Genomic DNA, 9,833 nt, shown 5'->3' on the forward strand with positions numbered 1-9,833 from the left:
CTCCAAATGGCAAGTGGCGACTCTCGGGAGATTATCCAGCCTTGAACACTGCCATTGCTCCTCGGGAATCAACCAATACTCCCAGGTCCTTCTCAGCCAGGCATCTTTCTAACCACTCGTCTCCCAGCCTGTAGCGCTGCTTGGGGTTGTTGTGCCCCAGGTGCAGGACCCGGCACTTGGCCTTGCTGAACTTCATACAGTTGGCCTCAGCCCATCGCTCCAGCCTATCCAGATCCTCCTGCAGAACCTTCCTACCCTCGAGCAGATCGATACACGCACCTAACTTGGTGTCGTCTGCAAACTTACTGAGGGTGCACTCGATCCCCTCGTCCAGATCATCGGTAAAGATATTAAAGAGAACTGGCCCTAGTACTGAGCCCTGGGGGACTCCACTAGTGACCGGCCTCCAACTGGATTTAACTCCTTTCACCACGACTCTTCGGGCCCGGCTACCCCGGCAGTTTCTAACCCAACAAAGCGTACGCCAGTCCAAGCCAAGAGCAGCCAGTTTCTTGAGGAGAATGCTGTGGGAAACGGTGTCAAAAGCCTTACTGAAGTCAAGGTAGACCACATCCACAGCCTTTTCCTCATCCACTAAGCGCGTCACTTTGTCATAGAAGGAGATCAGGTTCGTCAAGCAGGACCTGTCTTTCATAAACCCATGCTGACTGGGCCTGATCGCCTGCTTGCCCTGCAAGTGCCGCGTGATGGCGCTCAAAATAATCTGCTGCATGAGCTTCCCTGGCACTGAGGTCAAACTAACAGGCCTATAGTTTCCCAGGTCTACCCTCCAGCCCTTCTTGTAGATGGGTGTCATGTTTGCTAGCCGCCAGTTGACTGGGACCTCCCCTGCTAGCCAGGGCTGCTGATAAATGATGCAAAGCGGCTTGGCCAGCTCTTGAGCCAGTTCTCTCAGTACCCTCGGGTGGATCCCATCTGGCCCCATTGACTTGCATACATCTAAGTGCTGTAGCAGGTCGCCAACCATTTCCTCGTGGGTTGTGAGGGCCACGTTCTGCTCCCCGTCCCCTTCCTCCAGCTCAGGGTACCGGCTATCTAGAGAACAACTGGTCTTGCCGCTAAAGGCTGAGGCAAAGAAGGCATTAAACACCTCAGCCTTTTCCTCATCTCTCGCCACTAAGTTTCCCCCCGCATGCAGTAAAGGATGGAGATTCTCCTTAGTCCTCCTTTTTGTGTTAATGTACTTCTAAAAACATTTTCTGTTATCTTTAACAGCAGTAGCCAGATTGAGCTCCGGATGAGCTTTGGCCTTTCTAATTTTGCCCCTGCACATCCTTACAACATCCTTATAATCCTTCTGAGTGGCCCACCCTCTTTTCCAAAGATCATAAACCCTCTTTTTTTCCTTAAGCTCTAGCCACACCTCTCTGTTCAGCCAGGCTGGTCTTCTTCCATGCCGGCTCGTCTTTGGGCACGTGGGGACAGACTGCTCCTGAGCCATTAAGATTTCCTTCCTGAGGAGTGCCCAGCCTTCCTGGACTCCTCTGCCCTTCAGAACTGCCTCCCAAGGGACTCTGCCAACCAGTGTCCTGAACGGCTCAAAGGCTGCCCTCCAGAAGTCCAAGACGGCAGTTTTACTGGTCCCCCTCCTGACTGCGCCAAGAATAGAGAACTGTACCGTTTCGTGGTCAATCTGCCCAAGACAGCTCCCAACCACCACATCTCCCACCACTCCTTCTCTGTTTGTGTGGTGGTTTTACCGTGCTAGGCAGCTGAACACCACAACCGCCCTCTCACTCCCCCTCCTTAGATGAGGAGGGGAAGAAGTAAAGGAAAGAACAACTCACGGGTTGAGATAAGGATGATTTAATTAAAGGAAAAAAAATAATTATTAAGGAAAGATTATTATTAATTAAACAATTTAACTAAACAATTTAACTAAACAATTAACAATTTAACTAAAGGGGAAAAAGGAAAGGGGAAAAGGGAGGGGGAAAGGGAAAACGAAACAAAACAAGTAAAGGCTATGTGGAAGTGCAGAGGAAAGAAATTACTCTCTGCTTCCCACAAACGAGCGATGCTTGACCACGTCCTTGAAGCAGGGCCTCAACGCACGTAGCCGGTGTTCGGGAGGAGGACAGACGTTTTCACAACGAGAGCCCACCGCTCCCCTCTTCCTCCTTTTTCCACCTTTTATTGCTGAGTGTGACATCGTATGGTATGGAATATCCCTTTGGTTGGTTTAGGTCAGCTGCCCTGGTGACGTTTCTTTTCTCACATCTTTGCCCACCCCTAGTGGAGTTAGAGAGAGTCCTGATGCTGTGCCAGCACTGCTCAGCAGCAGACACAACACTGGTGTGATACCATCGCTGTTCTAGCTACGAGTGCAGAGCACAGCACTGTATGGGCTGCCGCAGGGAAAGTTAACATCCCAGCCCGACCCAGTACAGTTTGTGAGCAGAAGGTCTAGTGGGGCACCTCCCCTGGTAGGCTCACTAACCAGCTGCATCACGGAACTATCTTCCACGCTCTCCAGAAACCTCCTAGACTGCTTCCTCTGAGCTGTATCGCATTTCCAGGATATGTCTGGGAAGCTGAAGTCCCCTACGAGGACAAGAGCTGATGATTTCGCAACTTTTGCCAGCTGCCTGTAGAATTCCTCATCCGTCTCCTCATCCTGGTTTGGCGGTCTGTAACAGACCCCCACCAGGATGCTTGCCTTGTTGGCCTTCCCGCCGACCCTAACCCACAGGGACTCAGCCTTATCATTCCCAGTCTCAAGTTCCACAACGTCAAAACACTCTCTAATATAGAGAGCCACACCACCACCCCTTCTGCGCTGCCTGTCCCTTCTGAAGATCCTATAGCCAGTCATTGCAGCACTCCAGTCATGGGAGTGGTCCCACCACGTTTCAGTGATGGCAACGTCGTCATAGGTATGTTACTATGCGGTGTAACACTGTCTTATGATATGATGAAATTGCTGGTCATGAGACTAACCTGGTATTTGTACTCAGTCGGAGAATGGGAATCATTCCCAAAATACTCTTCTGAGCTCCTGGACCAAGAAACACTGCATTGAATGGGTGTGTCACCGCCCATATCATCCAGAAGCCTCCGGAAAGGTTGAGAGACACAATGGTCTGTTAAAGACTACAGTTCCCTTGCGTTGACCATAGAGGCTCCAAAGAGTGAGAAACAACCTGCAGCCAATAACACAGGCTCAGGCGAGGATCTCACTGAACTAGCATTTTTATTGGTGATTGCAGTGGTGGGCACCCTACAAGCAGGAGCGCGCAGCAGAGGTGTATCATAACCTTACATCCCCTATTACCCAACGTTTGATTCCTCCCATTTCCTCACTGGCTGAGCACTACAGGTTTACAACCTACTTGACGCTTATTACTATACCATACATGTACAATTTTATTTGACCGACTTTTAATGTCTCCTTTAGTTGTTGTTTTCGTTTTTGTTTTTTTCCCTTCTTCTCTTGTGACTAGAGGGACTTCTTCTGCCTTGACTAGACAGTGGGAACCTCCACTGTCCCCCTATCTTCTTAACATACTTGGCACTGTTATACCACCATTATGCCTGCACAATCACTTTTGAATATGCAAGGTTAGTGGCATTTTCCCCTGCAAAACCACAACTCTCATTCCCACAAAAGGCCACGTGGCGACCCACGGATTACACAGCCCTGAATGCCGCCACTGCACTGGCTACTTTGTCTATTCCCAGTTGAACTGATAAAGTCTATTTTTCTAATGAACAGGCGTTTCCACGGATGGACGCAGTAGACACGTAGGATGTGTTTTTTACGATTCCAATACTGGAGACAGATAGAGAGGGATCTGCTTGTACCTGGCAGGGACTACAATATGCATTTACTCACTTGCCGCAGGATTTTAAACATAGTCCTGCCATTGCTCCTGCTACACTGGCTAGAGAGCTAGAAATACAAAAATTCTTTCAAGACATTCCTGTGGTTCATAATAAAACAGAATCTGTTTTGCCAAAATATGGAGCTTCCATTTCCAGGAACTAGAAGCGTACTTGTTTCTACATACCCAGAGCAAACAAGAGCAGAAAACTGGTAAAGTAACTCAGCTCTTCAACAGATACAGGCAGGTGCAACAGAAGGAAATCAAGCAGATTTCTGCTCTTGTTTCCATGGTCCTACAAGTGGCAGGAAGATGTGATCGCTGGGCAGCAATCCCCACCAACCTGAACTCATGGGCACGAAACAGGGCAAGGGGCACTTTAGGTTATTTTACTGGCTTTCAAGAAGACAGGCCACCTTAGCTAGGCAAATGGTAGCAAGCCATCACTCAGCAAGAGGTAAAGCTGATGAAAAATGCCAAGAGAGAAAGAGCAGAGTGAAAGAGAACTTTAAAAAGGAGAAGAGCAACTCTTTAGTGTACAAAGCCAGACTGCAGAGTGAGGAAAATCTGCAGTCTTGCCTGAAGTGCAGGCTTTGGAAAGGAAGCAGCAAGAAGGGGCTGCCTGAGTGCGTGGGTCGGTCCCGCCAGGCCTGCGGATATGGCATTACTGCCCCATGACACCGGCCCTTAATAAAGCCCTTCGTTAACTGCTCATTTTAGCAAAAGTCAAGCGGTTGTGCTGACAATTCTGCCATCAAGTGGGACCAAAAGTAATAAAGAGCTCCTTCCCAGCTGAGAGGAGGCTGAGAGCAGGCCTCATGGCGGCCTGCAGCTTCCTCACAAGGGGAGCAGAGGGGCAGGCGCTGAGCTGCCAGAGGACAGCAACAGGACCGAGGGAAGGGCACGGAGCTGTGACAGGGGAGGGTGAGGCTGGGTGGCTGGGACCAGTTCTTCACTGAGACGGTGGTCACAGAATCACAGAATGGCTGAGGTTGGAAGGGACCCCTGAAGATCATCCAATTCAAAACCCCCTGCCCAGCAGGGTCACCCAGAGCACATTGCGCAGGATGGCATCCAGGCGCGTTTTTTAGAGTATCTCCAGAGAAGGAGACTCCACAACCTCTCTGGGCAACCTGTTCAAGTGCTCTGTCACCCTCACAGTAAAGAAATGCCCTCTCATATTCAGCCAGGACCTGCTGTGCTTCCGTTTGTGTCCGTTACCCCTCGTCCTGGGTTTAAACAGCGGCCTCCTGTACTGGATGAGACAGAAACAGCCCTTTTCAGCCCTGAGAAGACCAACCGCCACAGCTTCTTTCGGAAGGATGAAGGGGCAGGCACGCAGAGAAAAGGAATTCCTGCGACCTCACGGATTGTCCATGGCCTCTTCAGCTGTTCCTGGCATGGCCAAAGTGGCTGCAGGACCAACACAAGAGCCATCTACAATCCGAAGAAACGCTGATCATGGCATGTCTGTGAGAAACCACAAGTTACAGTCTTCCATTGGCACGGATAAAAGCATGGGGAAACCAATAGGACTCTCCACAAAGAACCAGTGCCCGCAGGGTGTGAGAGTGCCCAAGCCATCCATGATGGAAATTCAGGATTACAAAAAAGGAAAGAGTCCTTTTTTGTCCAAAAATGTCCGAAATGTCCAAAAATCCCTGTGCTGGCTCTGCCCCCCTACCAGCACGAAGTCCCTGTGTCCGCTTCCTCAAGCCCAAATCCCTCCTCCATCCGGACCAGGTCAAACAGAAGGAGCTTGGGGCATCCATCACCTGTCCAGTGGCCTCCAGGACACCACGCTCCCTCCCAGTTCCCATCTACTTTCACAGCACCGAGACCAGGTTCATGTCTGAGGAGCAGCACGAGGCCCTGGAGCTGCACATCCACAGCAAGAGGCTGCAGCACAGTGGGGACCACCTTAGCACAGAGCATGCGTCACAGCGAGCACTGCCCCAGGAGGAGGGGACCACCAGCACGGAGGGGACAACACCACCAAACAGAGCTGGTACTGAGGCAGGCCCCAAAGGGCACAAGTGGTGGCCCTGGAGTAGAAAATGCCCCAGCAGTGCTGAGAACTCCCCAGGCTTGGGCTCACGCTCCGAGAGCACCCCCAGGAGCACTCCACATGGCAGCTTCCCAGCAGGAAGGCCACACTGGTCGGCCATGACACCTCCCAGCTTAACAGCCTCCACAAGACCCCAAAAGCCCTGCAGCCACTCCAGCTCATCCTCACAGCACCACAGTGCCCCTGTCACCAGGTACACATGCTCCTGTCACTTGTGCCAAGCCTGTGGCACCAAAGGTACTTTAGCGGTACCGACCGGCAGCAGCGTCCACTCCATCCGGGATAAGATTTCCCGGGGCAACAGAAGACATCACTGCTGCAGAGCTCTACATCTGAGCGCAGCTGCCACCCAGCCTGCAGGAGAGGCAGGGCATGGGGCTTCCAGGTTTCAAAAAACTCCAGTTTCCTACAGAAAAATATTGACTTGTCCATGAGAGAGCTCTGTGGGGTCTCCCCCTGGCAGCAAGGTAGGATGTGTTGGGGAAGTCTCAAGAAAAGTACGCCTTCTTGTTCTTGTGTATAACAGAATTCCCAAAGCCACTGTTCCAATCTTGAAATACCTGCAGGCCAGGTAATAATTTAGGCTGTGACACATGGGTACCGGCCGGGCTGTGCTGTCATAGAATCATAGAATCATAGAATCATAGAATATCCTGAGTTGGAAGGGACCCTTAAGGATCATCAAGTCCAACTCTTGATACCGCACAGGTCTACCCAAAAGTTCAGACCATGTGACTAAGTGCACAGTCCAATCTCTTCTTAAATTCAGACAGGCTCGGTGCAGTGACCACTTCCCTGGGGAGCCTGTTCCAGTGTGCAACCACCCTCTCTGTGAAGAACCCCCTCCTGATGTCGAGCCTAAATTTCCCCTGCCTCAGCTTAACCCTGTTCCCGCGGGTCCTGTCACTGGTGTTAATGGAGAAAAGGTCTCCTGCCTCTCGACACCCCCTTACGAGGAAGTTGTAGACTGTGATGAGGTCTCCCCTCAGCCTCCTCTTCTCCAGGCTGAACAGGCCCAGTGACCTCAGCCGTTCCTCGTACGTCTTCCCCTCCAGGCCTTTCACCATCTTCGTAGCCCTCCTCTGTACACTCTCCAACAGTTTCATGTCCTTTTTATACTGTGGTGCCCAGAACTGCACACAGTACTCGAGGTGAGGCCACACCAGCGCAGAGTAGAGCAGGACAATCACCTCCCTTGACCTACTAGCGATGCCGTGCTTGATGCACCCCAGGACACGGTTGGCCCTCCTGGCCGCCAGGGCACACTGCTGGCTCATATTCAACTTGCTGTCTACCACGACCCCAGATCCCTGTCGCCCTGGGCAAGGGTCCTGTGGCTTTGAGCATTCTGCCATCATGGGGACGCTGCCCAGGGCTGCTGGCTCTTCCCAGCTACCCCTCTGCTGCATGCCGTGGACAGGGTGGGGGGCCAGGATGGCTCCCCCTGGGCTCCCTGCGTAGGGCCAGGGTCACATCCCAGCTCCCAGCTCCTCCCACACCCCACACCATACCCAATGCTCTGTCTCTGCCTGCAACTCCATCAGCAACCCTCCTGCAGTCCTTTGTTTGCTGAGCTGCCGCTGTCACCCTTGCCTTTTGGTTCTGGGTGGCGGGCACTTCCTTCAGCCCCTCCGGCCTCTGTCAGGTTTTCCAGCACCTTCCATAAAGCAGCACCCATGCCCTGTGTTGTCCCTCGCCAGCTCCCTTGCAGCTCTGGACACACACATCTCACCTGCTGCTTGCTGTCAGCCCCGTGGACTCCCATCTCCGTGATGCGTGACACACCGCCAGCTAGCCGTCCGTGGAGGGAATCCTGACAGGGACTGGAGGAGGAGCCCCTCGAAAGTCACGTTGTCTTGAAACGTGTGTTAAAGCAAAACTGGAGCTATGCATGGCCAAACTGCACAGCCTCAGAAAGCTGATTTCAGCCCCTAGTCAGACAGGGGCAGCGCCTACAGCTGCTACGAGGGAAGCACTGGCCCTTCTGGGCACCCATCCCTTCTCCTGCCACCCCCACAGAAGAGGCCACTCCCCCTGTGAGAAACTAAGTTGCGTTTTTGCAGCAGAGAGCTAATTTTCTGTATTCCGAGCTAATTGTGTAGTCATAACAAAGAGAAATGCTAAGTAGATAAGTGGACAGTAGAAGGCCTCACTGTTCCAAAATAAGGTGGAAGCTTGAGAAAAACGGGATGAGCAGTGTGAGAACAGTAAAACAAAGATCACACGTTCTCAATACATAGCAAAGGGAAAAAAGGGAAAAAGGAGAAATTAAAGGGTTAAAAAAGAAAGAAAGAAAGAAAGAAAGAAAGAAAGAAAAATTGTGCATATATGGTATAGAGGAGCATCGAGTAGCTTGTGAGCCTGTAGTACTCAGCCAATGAGGAAACAGGGGAGGTGATCAGGTGTTGGGTAATAGGGAATAAAAGGTTATGATTTGTTTACAAAAATGCACTCCTAATTGGCAGGACGCCCGCCATTGCAATCATGAATAAAATAGCCTCACAGAAGATCCTGTCTGAAGAAAATTATTTGAGATTTTTCTCACAATACCAAGTTGGGAGAGAAGGGCTCTTGGTGGATACTATGCCAACAAGGGCCTCACTCTTCCATAGAATCATAGAATATCCCAAGTTAGAAGGGACCCACCTCGATCATCGAGTCCAACTCCTGGCTCCACAAAGGACCAAAAAACCAAACGCGATGTCTGAGAGCATTGTCTAAACACTGCATGAACTCTGACAGGCTCACTGCTGTGACCACATCCCTGGGGACCCTGTTCCAGTGCCCAACCATCCTCTTTGGTGAAGAACCTTTTCCTAACACCCAGCCTGACCCTCCCCTGTCACAGCTCCGTGCTGTTCCCTCAGGTCCCGTTGCTCTCCCAAAAGAGCAGAGATCAGCACCTTCCCCTCCACTCCCCAGAGGGAGCGGGTGCTGTTGATGGTCGGTACCGCTCCAGTACCCTGGGTGCCACAGGCTTGGTGCAAGTGCCATGAGCACATGTACCTTGTGGCAGGGGCCAGGATGATGACAAAGTCAGTTCTGCAGCCCCGGTCTTTTTGCAGTACTGTGTTGGCTGGGCTGGGAAGCACAGGGAGGGCCGTGGACAATCCAAGAGTCTGCTGGGACAGGTCCTTCCACCGACATCGCCCCTTGTCTGGTCAAGAAGACTCTCATGAAGGATCATCCCTGTTGCTGCTTTCTGGATGGTGGGACATACCCCATCTGGTGGCTCTCATGCACCATGCTGCCCAGCGCTGGCGGCTGGCTGGAGGAGCAGCCCCCTGTGCACATCATTTCAGCTCCGTTTCCTGCCTTGTGGTCCTGAACCTCAGTCTGGGCAGGCTCAGTTGCCATCTGCACCTGCAGGCAGTGCCCCTGCCTTGGGCAGCATTCTGGCTCCCTTGCAGCTCCAGATGCACTGAGGCCCCAACTCCTGCCCTGCTCTGTGAGCTGCAGGTTTGGGGCCTTTGCATCTTTAAAAGCTATCGTGCAGGCATAACAGTGGCATAACAGTGGGGAGTATGCTAAGCAGATAAAGGGACATTGGAAGGTCCCACTCTCCCAAAACAAGGAGGATGGCTAAGAAATACAACACAAGCAGTTGCGGATACAGCAAAAACAAAAAGTCACGAGCCCCTCCAGTCACAAGAGAAGAAAAAAGGAGGGAAAAGGAGAAATTAAAGGTTGGTCAAATAAAATTGGACATACATGGTATAGCAACAAGCGTCGAGTAGGTTCTGAACCTGTGCTACTCAGCCAGTGAGGAAACAGGGGAGGAATCAAGCATCGGGTAATAGGGGATATAAGGTTATGATACACGTCTGCTTCGCGCTCCTGCTTGCAGGACACCCAGCACTGCAATCATGAATAAAAAGCTAGTTCACTGAGATCCTCAGCTGAGCCCGTGTTACTTTCTA

This window comes from Anser brachyrhynchus (assembly GCF_964034855.1).
Source record: "Anser brachyrhynchus genome assembly, chromosome: Z".
In the NCBI taxonomy this organism is placed as follows: domain Eukaryota; kingdom Metazoa; phylum Chordata; class Aves; order Anseriformes; family Anatidae; genus Anser; species Anser brachyrhynchus.